The sequence below is a fragment of the Perca flavescens genome, chromosome 22 (assembly GCF_004354835.1).
Source record: "Perca flavescens isolate YP-PL-M2 chromosome 22, PFLA_1.0, whole genome shotgun sequence".
In the NCBI taxonomy this organism is placed as follows: Eukaryota; Metazoa; Chordata; class Actinopteri; order Perciformes; family Percidae; genus Perca; species Perca flavescens.
Window position 1 is genome coordinate 9,675,159 of NC_041352.1, and position 22,756 is coordinate 9,697,914.

At 40.3% G+C, this 22,756-nt stretch overlaps 1 pseudogene; it reads right to left on the minus strand.

The window, feature by feature from the left end:
- Positions 1-833: 833 nt before the first annotated feature.
- LOC114548927 (myosin-6-like) lies at positions 834-15,691 on the minus strand (annotated as a pseudogene).
- Between the last annotated feature and the right edge of the window lie 7,065 nt (positions 15,692-22,756).

Below are 22,756 nucleotides of genomic sequence, written 5' to 3' on the forward strand. Positions count from 1 at the left end.
GCGCTGCGACTGTCGACTTCAAGGCACCTAACCCTAACCATAACCATTGGTCACACCCTTGAACCAAATACTAGTATTGGATTTGTTGCACACTAAGACATCTATTTTAGATGTAATCATTAAATCTGACTATATTTTCAAAAGTGATTTTGGATCTCTGAAGTATGTTTTCAACCTGTTGATGCCTATTTACCACTTCACTGGACAGATATGCTACTTTTTCAAAATTAAAGATATTAAAAACAAAAAGATTTGATTTCATTGATAACCATTCTTTCTATTCTTTCTCCTTTTCCCATTATTATGGAGAAATTAATACCTGTGAGAGGATCTCTTTGACCATCTAGTGGTGGCTGAGTGTAGTTCACCTCAACTGCTGGTTTACATATTGACTTATTTTTTTAGTAAAATTGTCATGTGAATGTTTGCACTCTGAAATATAATATTAGCAAGCTTGATTATAGAGTGAAATACTGTGAGCACCTTTTTGCAGGCGTGCTCAGATGAGATGTTAACACTCATTATACATCTTTTTCTCTCTCCAAAACCTTCATCTGGTCTTTACCAACTCATGCTGCTTAGTAAGTCAACAGTGGTCCCAACCACTTGCAGCTGTTGTGAGCACAAACAAGGAGCAAAGGTTGAACTGTTCTGCTGTTCTCATGTCGAAACCTGAAAAGCAACTTTGTGTTGTCAGGAGGTGCTGCATGAGTTCCTATAACAGATCACAGTTCAGGCCTCCACCTTCCATTTTTTTTCCTTGTAGTGCAGTGATTCATTTCTTAGTCATTTGTTTGAGTCTTTTTCAAATACAGCAAACATGAACAACTTGGTGCATTCATTTATTCTTTATTTTGCTCATGTTGCATGGAGAATAAAGTAACTAAAATACTACAATCAAACTGTGTCCTTGAAGATCCATTTGAAGGCTTCATTCTTCATCATGTGCTTTCTGTACAGAAAAATGTGAGATAATCAGAATTAATTCCCCATTAACAGTGGTGAAGGAAGTATTCAGATCCTTTAGTAAAAGTACTAATACCATACTGTAAAAATACTCTATTACATGTAAAAGTCCTGCATTGAAAATGTTACTTAAGTAAAAGTATGCAAGTATCATCAGGAAAATGTACTAAAAGTTTTAAAAAAAAAGTGCCGAATGCAGAAAAATTCTCACATTTAAGAAACTGGAAACGATCAAAACAGTTCTGTTAATCAACTAAACAAAAAGTGTTTAATCGTCTAATCATTTCAGCTGGACTTTAAGGCCTATATATTGTTGTTGGGTAGTTTAATTTTTAATAAAACAGTGTATTTTATAAACTACATGCATTTTGTGTGCAAAAATCTTAATTTGGAAAGTAACTAAAGCTGTCAGATGAATGTAGTAGAGTAAAGGTACAATATTTCTCTCTGAAATGTAGCGGAGTTGTAGTAGAAAGTGGCATGAAAAGAAAAGACTTAAATAAAGTACAAGTACCTCAAATTTGAAAGTACAGTACTTGAGTAAATGTGGTTAGTTACATTCCACCACTGCTCATTAAAGTTACTCTCTGCATTGCGTGATTCCAAGGTGTAGTTGTTGAATCTTAATGATTACATACTGACCTTAGCCCCAGTGTCACGGCTCTTTGCTCTCAGCTTGTTGACCTGAGACTCGGCGATGTCGGCCCTCTCCTCGGCTTCCTCCAGCTCATGCTGCAACTTGCGCAACTTGCCCACATTTGTATTGGACTGTTCCTCCTTAAGAAATCAACATGAGAGTATTGAAAATTGTTATTGAGCTGGCTCATAAAGAGGCAAATGGACCATATTTCAGTAAATGAAGCCGCGGTCCTTTTCACTTACAGCCTCCTCTGCAGTTCGCTTGTAGGATTTCACTTTCAGTTGCAGCTTATCCACCAGGTCCTGCAGACGGCTCAGATTCTTTTTGTCCTCCTCCGTCTGTTAAAATAGTACACAAGACATATTGCTTGCTAAAGAATGACCTCTTATCTTTTGTTGAATGTTCATCACGGAGTCTTTGTGTCTGCAGCGTGTAGCCTACCTGGTAGGTGAGCTCTTTGATGCGCCTCTCGTACTTGCGGATACCTTTCACGGCGTCACTGCTTCTCTTTTGCTCCAGATCCACTTCATTTTCCAACTCTCTCACCTTGAGGATGAGGATGAGAGAGGATGGATGAACCTTTATTGTATCGTACACTGGTATTGAGAGGCAACATCGTGGCAGTTAGAAATACTCACCCTGGCCTCCAGCTTCTGGATCTGCTTCTTGCCACCTTTCATGGCTATTTGCTCGGCTTCGTCCAGCCGGTGCTGCAGGTCTTTGATGGTTTGTTCCATGTTTTTCTTCATACGCTCCAGGTGAGAGCTGGTGTCCTGTTCCTTCTTTAGCTCCTCTGCCATCATGGCTGCATCCGTAATGGCCTTCTTCGCCTTCTCCTCAGCATTTCTGCACTCCTGCACCGCTTCCTCCGCCTCAGACTGAAGCTGAGCCGTGTCGCTCTCAAGCTTCTTCTTCTGGTTCAGCAGGCTGGTGTTCTGCACCCAATCACAGTTTTACAATGAACACTTTTAGGAAAATTTGTATGCAACGTGAATAACATGACATGATGATTTTTATTTATTTATATGAGTCTGTTTGATTTATCAAACAAACAACTGAATGCAAACCCAAAATTCCAATTCCTGAGTGAAAAGGAGAACGAAGATTAATCCTATATAATCTGCCACTTTCACAAAACATACATTAAAGAGCCCCTATTATGCTTTTTTTTCCCCATCTTTAAGTTTTTTTATGTTTTGATTTATAGAGTACGAAGAGAGCTTTCTCTCTCTCAGACAGCTCTTTTTCTCAACTGCCTGAAAAGCCTCACCCACACTGATTGAGGAATTTCAAACAGGAATGCAGGTGAGGCTTTTTATATGTGCTGCCCATAGGTGCTGCCTGAGCAAACATTAACAACATTAACACTTTTTTTTTTGCTTTGGTTGACCAATCACAACAGTGTGGGCCAGCTGACCAATCAGAGCAGACTGGGCCATTGCTGAAGCTCTAACAGAGTGGAGGAGAAACATAATAGCCAAGAGACAAATAATTAAATGATGAAATAATAATAACAAATAAATAAATAATGATTTGACATACCTGAGAGTGCAGCAGCTGAACTCTTTCACTGACATCCAGCAGCTCCTGCTCAGCCAGTTTACGGCATCTCTCGGTCTGCTCCAGCGCAGACCTCAGCTCATCGAGCTCTGCCTGCAGCAGGTTGTTACGTCTCTCCACGATGGCAATGTTCTCCTTCAGATCTTCATTGGCACGGAGAGCCTCATCCAGCTGCAGCTGCGCATCCTAGTCGGAAAGATTTTGGAAAAATCTTTAAATGCTTTATTTTAATAATCAAAACAAACGCCCGCAAACTGTCTAAATTGCAGAAATAAATGTAATAGCTGACGGCGTTTCGGTACAAGACCATCATTAGGCAAATGGTGTTACATCATCTTAGCCTGACAAGCCAGACTCACATCAAGATGTTGGGTCTGGGAACTCACCATTGGCAGGGCTCAATCCGAGGGGCGGGATAAACGGTTGTCTTTCAAATTCCCTCTGCAGCGCTACAACCAACCAGAGCAACGCTAGTTGATTGATTAAACTTTTGCCGTATCCGGTCGGCAAAACTCCGAACACATCTTCCTTTTTAAAGAATGACTTCAGTGCCGTTATTTGTCCTTTTGTCAAAGAAAAGCTTAACTCCAAATCTTCCAGAGTCGCGGCCAAAGCCGATTCAAAAGACCGATGTTCGCCAGCAGCAGCAGCAGCTATCTTCTTTGTTTTCAAGTTACAGGGAATTGAGGAATTAACGCGGAACCGTCGTAACTCTGCCGCCATTGTGTTAAGCCCGCCCACCGACTCTATACACAATGTGATTGGCCTGACTAGAGTTTGGTTTTTTCAGCTCGCAAGCCAACAGAGAGTTGCTAGACGACCCTGGCTGCAAATTAAATTTGCTGCCGCTAGGGTGCGTCTAGATTTCTAGGCTAACACTATCTGGTATGATATATTATTGTTACTATAAAGAGTATTGTATTTCATCTTAATCTCTATCCATAATCATGGAAATGAGAATGAATGTTTTGTTATTTTGCCTTATTTCATGTGGAAGTTGGTGATTGGTGACAGTCACATATAATAGATGGCTTCTCAGTATCACAGTAACATAATTTGCCTGATAATGGTCTAGTACAGAAACATCAGCAGCTATTACATGTATTTTTGCAAGTTAGACAGTGTGCTACGAAGCCCCTAAAGGGACATGGGATTTTTTTTTTTTCTGGTGGGCATAAGATACTTTCTGGTGCGCACGAGAAATGTTCTGGTGTGCACGAGATACTTTCTGGTGCACACGGGAAACCAATCTGAGTAGCAGTCCAAATGGCTGCCAACGAGGAGTTATTCATCTTCCTGAAAACGCAACGAAATGTACCTGATAGTGTCATCAACAAACTTAAAGATGATAAGGCAACTGTTAATTAATTTCACGCTGTGAATGTGAAATATTAACTTTAGCCACATAACATTAGCAGTACTTAGCATCATTTTTGCTAGCCTTAGATTGGTTTCTTGTGAGCATGAGACACTTTTGCGTGCGCACCAGGAAGTTTTTCGTGCGCACCAGAAAGTATCTCGCACGCACCAGAAAATCTCTCATGCGTACAAGAAAAAAAAAAGTAATAGTAGTAGTAGTAGTGTCCCCTTAGGGGCTCCATAGTATGCTGGAATTTCGTTGCAATTTTTGACCTACACGTCCCCCTCCAACGCACCTGTCTCACGTTATACATGTGCAAAGTATTTTTCTGTTCTGAATAATTCAAAGTAAAAAGAAAACGTGTATCGTCTCTATGGTACCTTCAGGTGAGAATGGATTCCCTTGAGCTGCTTCTGAGCCTCTGCAGCCTGCCTGTTGGCCAGGCTCAGCTGGATCTCCATCTCATTCAGGTCTCCCTCCATCTTCTTTTTTCACCCTGAGAGCCTCGTTTCTGCTGCGAGTCTCAGACTCCAGGGAGCTCTGCAGGGTGTCCACCATTTTCTGATAGTTGCGCTTGGCCTGTTCCATCTCCTCATCCTTCTCGGCCAGCTTCCGCTCCATTTCCCCCTTCACCTGATTGAACTCCAGCTGAGCTCGGAGGATCTTACTCTCCTCATGCTCGAGGGAAGCCTGTCAAAAACAACAACCAATCGCTGTATATCTTTCAAAGTATCAGAAAGGTACATCCAGCGAATTGATCAATGGTAAGAAATGGCATATACATCAGACAATATTTAATGTTTCTTCACCTCAGCTTCCTCCAGAGCAGATTGTATCTCCGCTTTCTCCTGCTCCAGCTGTTTACGGATCTTCTCCAGCTCGTGGATGCTCTTTCCTCCCTCACCAAGTTGTTCAGTCAGGTCAGAGATTTCCCCTGTTTTGTGCATATTCATTTATTTTATCACTGTCCCAGCCTCCCCCACTGTATGCAGTGTATGTCGAAGAAAAATCATGTTTTAATTATATCTCCCTACCTTGGAGATTCTTATTTTCTCTTTTCATGGTCTCCAGATGATCCAGAGATTCTTCATAAGAGTTTTTCAGTTTGAAGATCTCAGTGCTGAGAGAACGAGCTTCTTTCTGGGAACTTTCCAGCTCACTTTGAGACTCCTCAAACTTCTGCTTCCACTCAGCAAGGACCTAAATTGTACATTCAGTGATGTCATGCTATTAAATAATACACGCACTCAACTTGTACATTCAGAAATGAGTTCTGTACTAGAATATGCTCAGCTGGAATGAGTCCCTGTCATTTCAGACGTTATTACCTTGTCAAAGTTTCTTTGTTTCTTGTCCAGAGCTGCAGCAGCAGCATTAGATCTCTCCACATCCACCATGAGATCTTCAATCTCACCCTGAAGCCTGTGTTTGGTCTTCTCCAGGGAGGACCCTTTAGCATTAGCAGCTTCAACAGCTTCTTCTGCATCCTGTAAGCGTTGAGCAAGTTTTTTCCTAAGAGCAAACATGAAAGTATCAAATCATTACCTCACAGATAAACAGTGGTTAAAGTACTAGTACAACACTGTAAAAATACTCTGTTACAAGTAAAAGTCCTGCATTGAAAATGCTACTTAAGTAAAAGTACATTAGTATCATCAGGAAAATGTACTTAAAGTATTAAAAGTAAAAGTACTCAATGTAAAAAAAAGATCCTCACATTTTAGAAACCAGAAACGATCAAAACAGTTCTGTCAATCAACTACAGTTAAGTGTTTAATCATTTTAGCTGTACTTGTAGACCTGTATAATGTTGGGTAGTTTAATTTATAATAAAACCATAAACAATAAAAAAAACAATTGTAAAGTAACTAGCAACTAAAGCTGTCAAATGAATGTAGTAAAGTAAAAAGTACAATATTTTTTCTCTGAAATGTAGTGGAGAAGTAGAAAATGTCATGAAAAGAAAAGACTCAAGTAAAGTACAAGTACCTCAAATTTGTACTTAAGTACAGTACTTGGGAAAAATGTACTTAGTTACAAATGGGAATATCAGGGTCAATTTTAGGAACTGTGTCAAGATGGATCTACTGAATGCTTACTTTGCTTCTTCCAGCTCCTCCATTCTCTGGATGGCATCAGTTTCATACTTGGTTCTCCACTGAGCCACCTCGGCGTTTGCCTTGGACATGCCGCGCTGGAGCTCAGCTTTGGCCTCCTGCTCCTCCTCAAACTGCTCTCTCAACAGATCACAGTCATGTCGGGAAGACTGCACTGCATGGGCGAGTGCATTCTTGGCCTTTGGTAAAGAAACATGAGGTCAAGTCCTTTTTGCCAGTAGATATCGGGCACTGTGTTTTAAAAGCAGTACTTCTTAAAGAGCTACCTTGACTTCTTCCTCCAGTTGTCTCTTGAGGTCTTCAATCTGCTGAGTGTAGGACTGTTTCCCTCTAGTCAGCTGAGAGATCAAAGAGCCCTTCTCGTCCATCTGCCTGGCAAACTCACCTGTAAAATAAAGGTTTGTAAGCCCCAATATCAAGCTGCACTTATTGCTATTGTGACACTTTGGCTTGCATGCTCAGATCTCCTGGGGTGTATTAGTAAACAGTAAAAACAGCATTTAAATGTGAGTGTGTGTTAAACCGATTACCATTTTCTGTCTGAAGCTTTGCTTTTTGCATCGAGAAGTCATTAATGATACGCTGGCCTTCCTCCGATTTCGTCTTGTATTCGCTCATTTGATCCTCCAGAGTGCGGCACATTTTCTCTGAGTTGGTCTGAGTTAAAGGAGACATATTAATATGTAAATCATGGAATGTAGTCCACATGACCCAAGCATTATTTTCTGTATATTATGTCAACACAGTTTGCAAATTACTCTAGCCTACTTAAATGAGAAGATCAATACCACTTTCATGTCTGAGAATCTAACTCTCTGCAAGAAAGCGAACAAACATAATGTTACTTCCCAAAATGTCAAACTGTTCCTTTTGTCGTCTGTATGGTAAATATGGAGCTAAGTCAGCAACCAGTTAGCTGAGCATAGCTTAGCACAAAGATTGCAAATAGTGTGAAACACCTAGCTTGCCATAGATAAAACAATCTTGTCTCTATTTTAAGGCAAGTTAACCAGCTGCTGGCAGTAGCTTCATACTGCACAGACATGACAGTGGCAGCAATCTTCTCATACTGTCATCTCTCGGCAAAAAAGCAAATACTGTATATTTCACAAAGTTTTTAAGGATGCGTTCGATGAAGACTTGTTTTTTTGTTGTCTTACTTTAGCTTTGGCAATCTGCTCCATATTGGACACCACGTCATCCAACTCCAGTCTGAGCTCACTCTTTTCTTTCTCCAGCTTCTGTTTGACTCTTTGCAGGTTGTCAATCTGCTCTCCCAGGTCAGCCACGCTATCTGCGCTTTTCTTTCTAAGTGCAGCAGCAGTGGCTTCATGCTGTAGAGTGGCCTCTTCAAGGTCTCTGCGCATCTTCTGAAACTCAGTCTCCCTCTTCTTGTTCATCTCGATCTGGGCAGAGGTGGCTCCTCCGGCCTCTTCCAGCCTCTCACTGATCTCTTCCAGCTCTCTGGATAAGTCCGACCTCTGTTTCTCCACCTTAGCTCTGGCAGCTCGCTCTGCCTCCAGTTCTTCCTCCAGCTCTTCAATGCGAGCCTTGAGGAAATTCATCAGATGATTACAAAGTTTAAGTTGGAATTTACAAAATGAAGATAACGCTACAGATGAAACCTGTTTGTGCAGTTACCTGTAATTCTTTCAGTTTCTTCAGGAGTTGAGCACCAATGGCCTGTTCATCCTCAAGCTTACTTAGCTGCTGGCTTATTTCAAAGTCTTTCCTACATTTAATGTCAAAATGGTTTGCATTAGTAATCAGCTGTTGTCGCACAATGGACATTGTGTTTGTGGTTGTAAAAGTTTAGTTTTACTTTTTAAGCTTTTCATCCAGCTGCTGCTTGTCATTCTCCAGATCCATCAAACTTTCTTGGGTTAACTTCAAGTCCCCTTCCAATTTTCTCTTGGCTCTTTCCAGATCCATCCGTACTTTCTTCTCTTGTTCCAATGATCCTTCAAGCTAACAGACAAAAAAATTCACATTTCTCTATAAATTGTGTCCTCAGAACTTCATATCTTCAAAACTTCATGTCCCAAATATCATTGTACGTACATCATCGACTTGCTGCTCCAGCTTGGTTTTGGCCTTGGTCAGACAGTTGACTTTGTCCTCTTCACTCTGCAGGTCGTCAAGCGTTTGCTGGTGAGCCTCCTGAAGAGCTTTCTTCTCTTTGGTCAACTTAGCAATAATTTCATCCAAAGCTGCCATCTCTTCAGTCATGTTTTTAACCTTAGAAAACAGTTGATGTTAAGTCAACAATAGAAACATTCTTCTCTGTGAATTCATGTAAACACTCTTTAAACCTGCAGTAACTTATTTTTTGGCCACTTGTGAACACAACATTGACATATAGGAAACTTTTATGTTGATAGCGAACTTTTTAGCATACAGTTGCCTATTTATGCATCAAGCAGACACAGAGCAAAATTAAAAAGAATTTAGAGCCGTGGTGATGGCCACTTGTCAAATGTAAGTCCATTATTCTCTCTGGTTTAGGTTTCTATTCTTTATATGCTCAGTGCTCCATTCATTTTACCAGCTAGCTGGTAAATTAATTAAAACAGTAAATGTATGGGCTATAAAACCCAAACAATGAGCTAAAAGAAGCTAAAATGTTCTTAAGAGCTGAGAAGAACAGTGGCCAGGGGATAATTCTCTGTGAGTTTGGAACTGCAAACCTACAATTATAGATTTTTCATTACCTTGTTCTCTGTGGCATGCTTTTCCTTTTCCACTTTAGCCAGAGTCAGCTCCAGATCATCGATGTCCTTCTTGAGTTCTGAACACTCATCCTCCAGCTTTCTCTTCTTGGAAGTCAGCTCTGAATTCATCTCCTCTTCATCTTCCAGTCTCTCTGTCAGCTCTTTGGTTTTAGCCTCAAACTGGATCTTACTCTTGATCAGACCCTCACAGCGCTCTTCAGCATCTGAAAGATTGTCTTGTTCCTGCAGACAGTAGATTTTACAATTGCTGTTACTATCACATTTCCGTAAGTACATTGCTATACGTTTTAGGTCAACGGAATGACTGATCTTACCGATTGAACTTGGAGCTGCAGGTCGTTCTTCTCTTGGAGAAGGGTGACCATTTTTTCCTCCAGCTCTTTCCTGCGGGCCTCAGATTTAGCATGAGCCTCTTTGAGCTTTATAAACTCCTCCTTCATGTTTGCCATCTCCTTCTCAGTCTCGGCTGATTTCAACAGAGGTTTGATCTTGAAGTACAACATCATCCAGGGCCAATTCTTAACACACATGAAGGCTCGCACATTCCACTGGATCACCAGTAAGGAATCCCTGTAGACAACATCAGTAAGCATGAATCAATGTTTCTGTACCTTGTCTTTTGTTTTTTAGATTAAACGTTAAAAGTAAAACAACAACCTTTGTTCAACAATTTTCTGGAACGCAAGTCTGGCGAGCATTCCTCTGGCTCTCGCTTGAATTCCTGTGATGATGAGAGAGAGACGATCATCTCTCATCTCCTCAAGAAGACCAAGCAGACCAGCTTTGAAGAACACCTGAAATTGAAAGAAAGTTTTCTGTAACCTCTCCCCAGCACTGATATTTATTCCAACATTGAACCCTCCTCTTTGTAAGCAGAACCAACCTTTGTGTGTCCCAGTTTATAATGATCATGGTCAATATCCAAAGTGCCCAAAAGTTTTTCTGCTCCTTTCTTATTGTCAATGAACTGTCCGTCAGGGATAGCATTAGGGTTCAGGATGCGATATCTGAAACAGTACAAACATGACATTATTACAATTATTTAATGAATTTGCACAAAAATTACAACATCAAATAAATGACATTACACAAACTGAGCCACTCCAGATCAAGTTCCTAATCTGGTTGGTTTATGACATCCTACCCAGCCCATCCAACCTTTTCTGCTGGGGTCTGGCAGACATGCTGGCATGCCCACTTTGTCAGGAAAAGTTGTTGTCCAAAGACCTTGCAGGAGGGGCACAACCGGTGGCGTCCAGGTGCTTAGGGGAACAGCAGATGTCACTTGCACAGGGATTATCAGCAGCAAACCAGCTCCACCCAACAAGTAAGTAAACTGTCTCTTTCGGGAAAACCCGCACACAACATTCAAGATCATCAAAGGGCGTCTTGCCACTGCTCAGAGCTGGAAGCTGAAGGTTGACCTAGAGAGGCAGCTGAAGTTCCCATATGCAGAGACAACACTGAGGCCAGACATGGTTCTAATTGTCCGAAACAGCAAAGCTGGGTGTCCTGCTGGAATTGACTGTCCTCTGGGAAAACTGGACAAGGGATTGGAGAGCCTTTGGTCAATGTTGTAGTACTTGAGAACGGTCTTGGTCTCAAGACCAGTTGGAATCAACCGCATTTTTACTCAGTCTTGTCTCGGTCTTGGATAAAGAAGACTCAAGATTTTATTCCCACCCCACCCCCCTCTGCCCCCTTTACACACACTCCCAAGAAAGTGAATGTGGGAGACAGGAGAAGAAGCTCTGGCTGTCTGACACAAGTCTGGTATTGGTGATGACTTGCTCTCAGTTTAGGTGGTCTTGACTACAAAATTGCCTTTGGTCCTTGGCCAAGGAACTTGAAGTACCAGCCAACCTTGATGAGCACAGACAAAGATATCGGGAACATTACTGATGCCACAGAAAAGGCAACAAGATGGCTTTGGATCAAGACCTGTGGACTACACACACTACCTACACAAGTTAGGACCTGATCCACCCCGGCCAGGTCGCCTAGACACTGATGTTGCATTGCAAGAGTTGTAAAAGAGCAATACAATTTTTGAAAGAGCAAAAAATAAACAGTGATTTTTCTTGCCTTTGTTTGAAGTCTCCATACTGGATCCTGTTGGGGAATCCCTTCCTGCAGATCCTGATGCCTTCCAGCACACCGTTACAGCGCAGCTGGTGCATGACCAGAGGATTCTCCATCGCCCCAGGAGTCTTGGTCTCATTCGGGATGATGCAGCGCACAAAGTGGGGGTGAGTTGACTTGAGATTGGTCATCAGTTTGTTTAAGTTCTCCTGTAAATGAAGATAATAAATATTAACAGTTTCCATATACCAAATTTAGGACATATACCAAACCTTAGACATATTTTTACCCTGTGCAGTGCAGACACAGTCTGGAAGGAAGATCCTTTCTTCTTTGCTCCCTTTCCCTTGGCTGCTGCATCTTGGGTTGTATGGAAAATGTACAATATAAACGTGTTATGTTCTTCCTCATTGATATTCTGGATATTTCAAAGATAAACAATTAGTTAGGTCAAAGATCCCTTACCTGCATCTGTACCAGAATATCCAGCAAACAGAACAGACAGTAACTTCAGGTTGGACTTCTGAAACAGTCCAACCACAGTCTCATTCAGTGGGTCCTTGTTCTTCACCAGCCAGTTACCGATATTGTAATCAACAACACCAGCATAGTGAACCAGGGAGAAATGAGCCTCTGGTTTCCCCTTTACTACCCGGGGCTTCTGGAAGTTGGGACTTTTACCCAGATGATTGTCATACAGTTTGGCTGTAAATGTTGCATCACTGGCTTTTGGAAACATGCACTCCTCTTCAAGGATGGACATGATGCCCATGGGCTGAAGGAAGAAATTGATTGCAATTAGTTCAATGTAAACCTGTCACAAAGAATATCTTGTATTTGTTACAATTCTAAAATCCAATTAGAGTCTGCACCAACCTTCTCAATGAGTTCAATGCAGGCTGCCAAGTCCATACCAAAGTCAATGAACACCCACACGATGCCCTCTTTCTTGTACTCTTCTTGTTCCAGAACAAACATGTGGTGGTTGAAGAACTGCTGTAGCTTCTCATTAGTATAGTTGATGCACAGTTGCTCAAAGGTGTTGAACTAGGACGAACATTCAATGAGAGAAGTTAGAGAATGTTGATTTTATTCTTACGTCCAAAAAAACTTTTATACTCACATCAAAGATCTCAAATCCAGCAATGTCTAGCACACCGATGAAGTACTGGCGAGGTTGCTTGGTTTCCAGAGATTGGTTGATTCTTATCACCATCCACAAGAACATTTTCTCATACACTGACTTGGCCAGTGCACCAATAGAGTAGTTCACCTGGATAATTGCAACAAAAATAATTACGTTAAAAGTGAAACTCACTTTATTCTTAACCCGTGATGGATTTCACTGCAGTGCCTGCATTTTCAACTTACTTGCTGCACACTTTGCCCTTTGGTGACCCACTCGTTGCCTACTTTCACTCTTGGGTGACACAGGCCCTTGATGAGGTCAGCTGAGTTCAAGCCCATCAAATATGCCACTTTGTCTGTATCTATAATGGATTTTGTGTAGAAGAAGCAATTACTACATTGTTTTGTGTCAAAAAGGCATGCATTGGTGGTAGTTATACTCGTTTTAAGAGAATAAAAGCAAACTGTTGTTTATTGTCCTGATGATCCTTTACCCTCGGTGCCGTCAGGCTCTGCCTGCTCTTCCCTCTGTTTCTGTTTGAACTTCATGTTTCCATAATGCATGATGGCACCAGTCAGCTTGTAGATGCCATTCTTCTCCTCTTGTGTGAAGCCCAGGACATCAAAAGCATCCTTAAACAATAACATTTAAATTGAAGTTAGTTTTAAAACTTTTTGTGCGGAGTTTTTAACGAGCACTATGTTACACTTACATCGGTAGCAATCAGCTCGTCTGAATCATCAATGGATTCTACAGTTGTCACTCCTTGGGAGATGAAGGCGTAGTCATAGGGGTTGTTGGTGATTAGCAGCATATCTGTCAAAGACAAAAGTGTTAGTGTTTGTGCATGTGGCATTGCTCTGGGGTCAAATATATTCTATGTTTCATCCAGCACTTACCCAGCAGTTCTGGTTTCTTTTGGGACAGAATCTGGTAGAAGATGTGGTAGTCTCTTTCAGCCTTGAGCTGAAAAGTGACACGGGACTTCTCCAACAGATCTGACAAAAAATGACAATGGGATATGTTATAGTTCACATTCTAGAGTATGGTCTTGACATAGTCTTAATGTAAAGTGTCCTGAGATAACTTCTGTTATGATTTGACAATATAGATTAAATAAAATTGAATAGAATTGAATTGAATAATCCCAGGGTATTGTACTGCACAATGGAGATGTTCATGTCACACTGTGCTTACATGTCTCAATGTCAGCAGAAGCCAACTTTCCAGTGGTACCAAAGTGGATTCTAATGAATTTGCCCTGGAAGAAGCAAGAAAAGGAAAATTAGAAATCTGGGTTTGGGGCGCTGTTGGGCACAATATTAAATGTAGTGCCTCTTTAATAAAATGAGTAATAAGGAAACTCACAAATCTGGATGAGTTGTCATTTCTGATGGTCTTAGCATTTCCAAAGGCCTCCAGAGCAGGGTTGGCCTGGATGATTTGATCCTCCAGGGTTCCCTGTGGATTTAAAAGAAGAAATTTAGGCCAGAAAACTTAATTTATAATGCTTATCATAATATGTACAATCAACCTTATGTACAATATGTACAGACCAACCTTCTTCTCCTGAGCAGCATCCTTCTTGCCAGAAACAGCTGCAATGCTGGCAAAGTACTGGATCACTCTCTTGGTGTTCACAGTCTTTCCTGCACCAGATTCTCCACTGCCAATGCAAACAAAGGTGAACTGAACACGTTATGAACACAAAACATAAACTCTGCTCTTTAATTGGAACAAGAGCTTTACTTTCATGAATTACTTACGTGATAAGGACAGATTGGTTTTCTCTGTCTGCAAGATTTAAGACAATGTGTTATGTTTAAATGTTGGGTGGCATAAGAGATAACATAGCGCTGCATCAGAGACATATTCAAAGAGCTGAATATACCTGACAGCATGTACTGGTAGGCATTGTCAGAGATGGAGTAGATGTGAGGAGGAGCTTCACTCCTCTTTTTTCCTCTGTAGGCGTTGACCACCTCCTGCTCGTACACTGGCAGACGCTTGTAGGGGTTGACAGTCACACAGAACAGCCCTGAATAGGTCTTTGAACAATGACATAAAAAGAAGTCATTTTGGACTAATGATTTCATACAGTGGAAAGATTGATGGATTTGTTGTCATTACTCACGTAGATCATCCATGCTGCATAACGCTCTTTGAGGTTAAACAACACAGCAGGTTCATGGAGGAAGGTGAACATGGCCATGTCCTCAATTTTATCGAACTTAGGCGGGTTCTGAGGGTGGATATCTTCCTCCTTATGGGTTGTAGTCTGAAATGATTTACCACAGGGAATATCTTAATCATAATTGCTTTAAAAGTATCAGTTCACAGTGTCACAACCAATTTCCCTCTTACAATGTAAGTCTAACATACTTACTTTTCCAAACTCAGTTTGAACAGTGACTTTGGCACCATCTCTGGTGGTGACCACGGCTTTAACATACTCCAGCTCAGGGTCAGGCACAAAACACTCCCTCTTTATATCAAAGGCTCGAGTCTGGGCCTCCAGACGCTCCTTATCTGACTTTCTTAGAAAGGAAGCAGCGAACCCAAACTCCGCCATGAGAGCGTCACCCATCTTGAAAGCTGTGAACAAAGAACATGGTTTGATAACATTGTCCCTGGAGAAGCACTTGTGAAACATATAGGGTGATTTGTTGTAAGTTTATGATTGAATGCATTTCTATGGAAAATGTGCAGGACATCACAGACATTGTCGTAGTTAAGTTATTCAGTAAGTAGAAAACCAAACAGAACCTAAAAGATGGTAGATACCTATAAACTATATTTACAACAAACATTTACAATGCAATTATATCATGTCATCATGTCTTTTTTTTTTAAGCCAGGGGTTCAGAAACTTCCAGCAGATGTCGTTTTGAGTCCATTCATTTATTTTGAAAAACAAACAGAATGGAACTATTTACCTTTTTACTTTTCCTCTACCCCTTGATATATTTGGTGTGGTGTGTCTCTAAAAAGAAATAACAAAAAAGTAAGATTGTATTTTCAATATGTGATGTGATAGTTGAGTCGTGTGTGAAATGTAGGTATACTTACTGCAGTTGCTGTGTTCGTGTTCTTACTCCTCTTTCTGAACCCCTCTTTATATTCATCCAGGAGGCAGAACTTTGAAACCCAGCCACCCTATAAGGTATTAGGAAAAAAACAAAGGAAGCTAATTAAAGGAAAGGGAGATCTATATTTGGACCTTAAGGTGTGGACAGTAACTCTCATGTAACAATTGGCCAGTGATTTAAAACTCGTGAGCTGGTCTTGGATCAGCATCTATTGTTATTTTAGATATTTGATGTATGTAAGTTGATCTTTTTTTATTATATTAAATAACTTTCCAACACATTTAATTGCCAGAATTGTTTATGTTAATTTAGTCGTCTGTTCCTCAAGAAAGAAATATTTGTTTTTGTGGTAATATTATTTACAAAGAAGTCTGAGCGTCACTAAACATTGTCATATGTCATTTATTTTTAACCGAAGACCGCTGCACGTGCGTCTGTCACTACTAATACAGGCCCTGTCTGTCTTCTATTGTCCTGGAGGACAAAGATAAACTTGTGACTTGGATTGCTTGTCCTGATCCTTGTTTACTTCCCAGTGGACCTCAGCTGACCCTCTTCCAGCCAGTGTAACAGATTGGGTATGACAGCTGCCTGCTGCAAAGGTTTTAGTGCACATACTGTAGTACATACATAATCTTATGGGCCTTACAGAATACTTATCACCTTCATTATCAATCAGAACAGGCCAATGCTTTCAATAACTGTCACATTAACAGAAGAGATCTTTAAATCAGGCGTTTATTGAGTGGACCACCTGAAGACCTCTTCAAGAAGCACACGAGCCCTTTTGACTTCAACAACTTCACACGTTCAACTTGACAGTTACTGGAGTTGTCTGCACCCAGGGTACCATTCCTCAGCACATCAAGGGGCGGGCGTTGAGGCTTTCATCCCCAGTTGCTTGTGTTCTTCTGCTGTCAACACTTATGATGGAGCTTCATAAGCCTTCCTATATGCAGCAGGTGCTCTGGCTATTGTTCCAATTGTTTCTTAGACAGATCCATATCTGTCTAGGGTGGTGGTAAAACAGACATATTCTGGATCATAGGTGTATTGTTTTTATTTTAATCTTGTTTTTTTAGGTATCATTTCTATTACATTAGAGGTCAATAATTGTTTCATAATTAAGAATTTGGTTAAAGGAGCACTCCACTAATATTTGACATGAATATCTGTTTGCTGATTACGAGGTGTACACACAGTCAAAGCCTGTGTTTAAAGGATGTTAAAGTGTTGAGCTTATTTGCTTTCTTGCTGAGAGCTATAGGAGAACATCAATACTCCTCGTGTACGCTACATATGACTGATTAGCCTAGCTTAGCATGAAGACAGGAAACAAGTCAAAACAGCTTGTATGGATGACATATAACATGTTAATTGAGTTAGTTTAGAGGTGCTGGTAGGTGGTTTCTGTCACCTTTGCACAGAGCCAGGCTAGCTGCTTCCCCCTGATTCCAGTCTTTATGCTAAGCTAAGCTAACTGGCTGCTTTCTGTAGTCGTTTTAATGTGCAGTCATGATAGTGGTACCGATCTTATAACCTAACTACCCGGAATAAAGCCAATAAGTGTATTTCCGAAAATGTCTCTTTCATTTCAGGAAAGAAGGCATCGAGTAACACTATGAGAAGTGTAGCAGTTTGACCCAAGCTAAGTCAACAAGTGAGGATATCTCAGCCTCATTATTTGTTCAACTCCTTCTCTAAAAAGTCCCCAAACTGCAATACTAAATTGCTGATATTATATATCATATATTATATTATATCATATTCTCCTATTTACAGACTCCTCAGTATTTTAAAAGGTTTCCAACTCGTTGTCTTGAAAACAAACCCGAGTGGACTGAGAGGTGGTGATGGCACATTGTTCTTTTGCTTTTGTCCTTGAGCTCAGAGATCACCACATGACATTTACAAAGCCTGAGAAATGGCACACAGACATATTATATCAAACTTAGACCTCACTCTTAGTGGCTCTGTCTCACTCACACACAGTGAGAGCATACCAAATATGAAAGTGCTATTATAAAACACCATTGCATCTTCAATAGATACATCTTGTCTATTCAAACACTGTTTGACCAAAAGAAAAGCAATATTTGGTGATCAGCTGCTGAAAATCTTTCCTCCTTCCTGTGTGCTTGTACCATGAGCCAATTATTAGTAAAATAAATATATATATATATAATAATAAACAACATGGAGCCTCTGAATCAATGAATTTTGAGAACATCTTCACTTTCTTATATTTTACTTGTGTTTTTGTTTCTTTTGTCCGTGCCATTGAGAGATATCACGTTAAAAGTTCAGTGTGAACAACATAACAGTTGCAGCTGTTGTTCAGCAAGCAGGTCAACATACAATATATTGGCTCTAAGTGCCCACACTCCTTGTTTGGCTTTGTTTCCTTCTATTCATCCTTGAGGACAAAGATAACCCTGTGAAATAGTTTAGGGATTTGTTCTGAGCTCAAGTGAATGCACTGTTGTTTGTCCTCAGCTGCGACTTTACCAGTGTGTGTGTGTGTGTGTGGTTGTGTTTGTGCGTGCGTGTGTTTGTCTTCAATTCAAGAAAAATTTTCTTTTCATGTGATTAAAATATTGAAGTCAAGCTAACAGTATTTGTGAGCTAAGGTCAATTACATTTCATTAAGTGTCATACTGTACGAGGTGAAGTTACCCGTCACAAGGAAAATGTACAGATATCTTTTAGGTGATCATCTGGGAGAGGAATTCTTGGCAAAGTGTTGAGCTTCTTCCAGACCATAATCAACACAAGCAACAGAAGGCTTTCTTCATTAGGCTTCACAGGTGAAACAAACTCATCCCCGGCAACAACTCTGAACTCAGCTGTCTCGAGTTATTGCTGCTCTTAATTTGGGTTTTGTCTAAACTTAATACTGCCCTCTTTTGACAATGTAGATAACATCATGTGCCCCCCCAGACAGTGGTGGGATGTAACTAACTACATTTACTCAGTACTGTCCTTGAGTACAATTTTGAGGTACTTGTACTTTACTTGAGTATTTTAATTTCATGCTAGTTTTAGTACACTACATTTTAGAAGCCAATATTGTACTCTTTAGTCCACTACATTTTTTTTACATCAGTTATAAATTATGTAATTTGCAGATTCGGATTATTAATATATGATACAATATAAATTAACTAATGAATTATGATGTATTATTATGAATTGAACTAGCAAGCCGAATATAAAAAAATATGTAAACTAGCCCCACCTTTATCAGCTGCAACATTTGTGATGCTTAAACATTAATGCATCAATAATTATAATTTAGTGAGATGTTATTCTAAAAAGGGCCATTCTGCATAATAATAACTTTTACTTTTGATACTTTAAAGGTCCTATGACATGCTGCTTTTTGGATGCTTTTATATAGGCCTTAGTGGTCCCCTAATACTGTATCTGAAGTCTCTTTCCCGAAATACAGCCGTGGTGCAGAATTACAGCCACTAGAGCCAGTCCCACAATGAGCTTTCCTTAGTATGTGCCATTTCTGTGTCTGTAGCTATTGAGGAGGAGAGGGGGGGCAAGGTGGAGGGTGGGGGTGTGGCCTTGACCAACTGCCACTTTGCTCGTTTGAAAGCCATAATGTCTCTCTCTCTCTCATGGGTGGGCCAAATTCTCTGGGCGGGCAAAGCAGAGAAAGGGGAGGTAACCTTGCTCCTTATGACCTCATAGGACCCAAGATTCCAGATCGGCCCATCTGAGCTTTCATTTTCTCAAAGGCAGAGCAGGATACCCAGGGCTCGGTTTACACCTATCACCATTTCTAGCCACTGAGGAACCATAGGCAGGCCGGGGGAACTCATATTATAGTTAAATTTTCACGCCATGGGACCTATATTTTCATGCTAATACTTGTACTTGTACTTTTGCTCTAAGTAAGAATTTGAATGCAGGACTTTATAGCACGTGTACAAGATTAACTTTTATGAATATTTGGTTGGTTTATGTGCTGGGATAAAGCCTGACATATGGCGCGTCCATCTCTGCTTACTTTTTTTTGCAAGAGCACCGTCGCTGCATTCGAGACAATTGTGATTGTTTTAAATAAATTTGCAAAAAAGAAAAAAAAACAAGCCAGAGTGTTTTTTTTCCCTATCCCAGAATGATAAGCAGGAGACCAGACCATCGCTGACAGGACTACACAATTTACAGTCAACACAAGGATCAAAGCAGCTATTTCTGCACTATGTCAATTGTAAAGCTGTCTACAAGGTGAAAATGTGTCTCAGACATAATTGGAGATGACAACTACTCTTCCAAGACCTCTGCATTGCATAACAAGACCTTTTCAACACTTGATGCCCCACACCTCAGGCCCGAACCCAGAGTAGTCTGATTAGCCTTCACATAACTTTCCCTGTCTGCTGTCTCAGTCTCAGCTGTTGTATGAAGAGTTGGCCTCTGACATCGTCTTGATCTCCTGTCATTCTTTGTGTCAGCCACCTGATAAGTATGTCTACCACGTTCTCACTCCCAACTCGTCACATACGCCCGCTTGGCCAGGACCCCTTGGTGTCACTTTTAAATGCTCTGGGTACACTTTTGGCGTAATATTTCAAAGGGTTAGGTTTAGGCAAGGCAACTACTTGGTTAGGCAACATATGTAACTTAAGTTAAAGTACATCTACGCTGACTTATGTTTTCACACAAGACGCAACAGCAGTCTCCTATGTTAAAAGTTCTGGGTTTGTTTCCATCCACCCCGACCTCCATCCTACACAGACTTTGTTGCTCTTTAATTCTACGTCATTTGACAGTGCCATGGTTGAAGCCCGGTGCAGGTCTCTATATTTTTTTCCTAGGATGGCAAAGGTGTGTGACCCACCGTACTCTACCTCTGATTGGCCTTCCCTTATATTCTTATCCTAACTAATCTTACTCCTTATGCTGGACCCTAACTAACCTAACCAACAAAGTCAACGTGTATTAGCCATTGTAGGGCGGTCATGACTTCAGCCATCCTAGTAATTTGGCGTCTAGATCGTATCTATGGTAACCCACGGTTTGGGGAATTGAGAACGGATTGGTCTACCACATGTTAGCAACCTTTTAGCAAAAAAAAAAAAAAACAGACCTTATCTGAATCATAAAATGATTTATTTGACAATCTGACAAGTAATACATGTTGAAACTGGAAAGAGGAGAGGAGAGAGGGTGATGTTGGATAGCTGGGAGCTTCAGGCTGGACTCTGCAGGGGTTGTCTCTGGAAGAGAGGCTTCTGTCCCCCATGGATTCCTAAAAAAGATGGAAAAGGAGAGAGGTGTCTGGAGAAACGTATAGTGTTGATGGGGATGAAGGTTGCACAAATTAAATCCTAACAGATAAGCTGGAAAGATATTGAAATGTGATTGTAATATGTACAGTGTAACCTTTACGTGCTCATCTAGTAGGTAATAGTAAGAGTGTATTCATTCAAATTGCACAAGATATTTCACAATGGCTTCTGAATTTTAACAAGCAGTTGTGATGCAAATAACGTGCTGAGCTCAGCGCTGCAGGTCTTGAATTTATTACGCAAGTAAAGGTCAAGAGAGCTGTCAAGTGCTTTGGTGAAAGTGTGCAGTCTCTCTACAAGGTGATAATGTGGTCTTATGTGACTGGAGAAAGTACGGTGACCTGTGTACCATATTGCCCTGCACTCCAACTTTCACAGTCCACACCTAGTGATTAGAATGCCGCTCTAATCTTGAGGGCATTATTTTGCTACCAGGGTGGAACATACCAATCTTTGTTGAAATTTTTATTCTCAGCTGCCTTACACTCGTCACAACATCTCTGCTGCTGTGGCAATGTGTTCACAGATGAGGCCAGACTGGGTTACCTGACACCAACAGCCACTTCAGTCAGACTGTTATTGCACTGACGCTCTAGAATGTGAAAATGTACAAGGGTGGAGTAGTTGTGTGTCCAGCCTTTTCCGACTGGGGGACCCAAGAGGGGCAATGACTTATGCAGGGGTGGTGGCATCAAGTGTGTGTGTGTGTGTGTGTGTGTGTGTGTGTGTGTGTGTGTGTGTGTGTGTGTGTGTGTGTGTGTGTGTGTGTGTGTGTGTGTGTGTGTGTGCGCGCGCACGTTGGAATAACATTAATTGTGTGAATGCTGATTTGGCAGCATTCACAGTATTGTTATCAGATTCGGATTCTTCCGTACGACTTTCGGTCGCCTATTACTTCTGCATACTTTCAGCTACAAAAACCATTCAAATATCAAAACGTTGAGCTCTTTAAGGATATTTGTGTGGTAGTCAACTTTTTTCTAACATATATACTTTTAAAATATTAAGCTTTTTTCATTTTACATTGAAAGTCAGTGGAGCAATCTTCAAATCCTCTTTAGGCTTCTTCCATTTCGAAATGCTTCTCCTCCCACATACTTTAAACAGCTATTGGAACATAATTCAGCTTTTTGATATATTTTATAGTTTCTGTGTTATCACTGTTTAAGTTTAGTAGTTCTTTCAGGCTTTTTCTGCGTTTATAATGGGTGTGTATTGACTATGACATTTTTCATTTTCTTCAACATGCTATGACTTTTTCATGATTTTTTACGATTTATACGATTGACTTTTTTTTACACTTTTTTTGACATACTATCCTATGACTTTTTTATTTTCATACCATACTATGATTTTTTAATTACTTTTTTCAATATACTGGTACTATACTATTACTTTTTTAATCACTTTTTCCGACATACTACACTTTGACTTTTTTATCACTTTTTTCAATATACAATACAATGACTATATTTGACATATTATACTCTGACATTTTTATCACTTTTTTCGATATACTATATTATGACTATTTTTGACATACTATACTGTAACTTTTCAACACACTTTTGTCATAGTATAGTTTATACTATGACTTGTATCACTTATATACATACATATATACTATACTATGATTTTTTTCAACTTACTGTATTATAACTTTTTCACTTTTGTCAACATACTATACTATGACATTTTATCACTTTTTCAACATAATACATGTTTTTTCGACATACTATACTATGACTTTTTCATCACTTTTTAACATTTTTTGA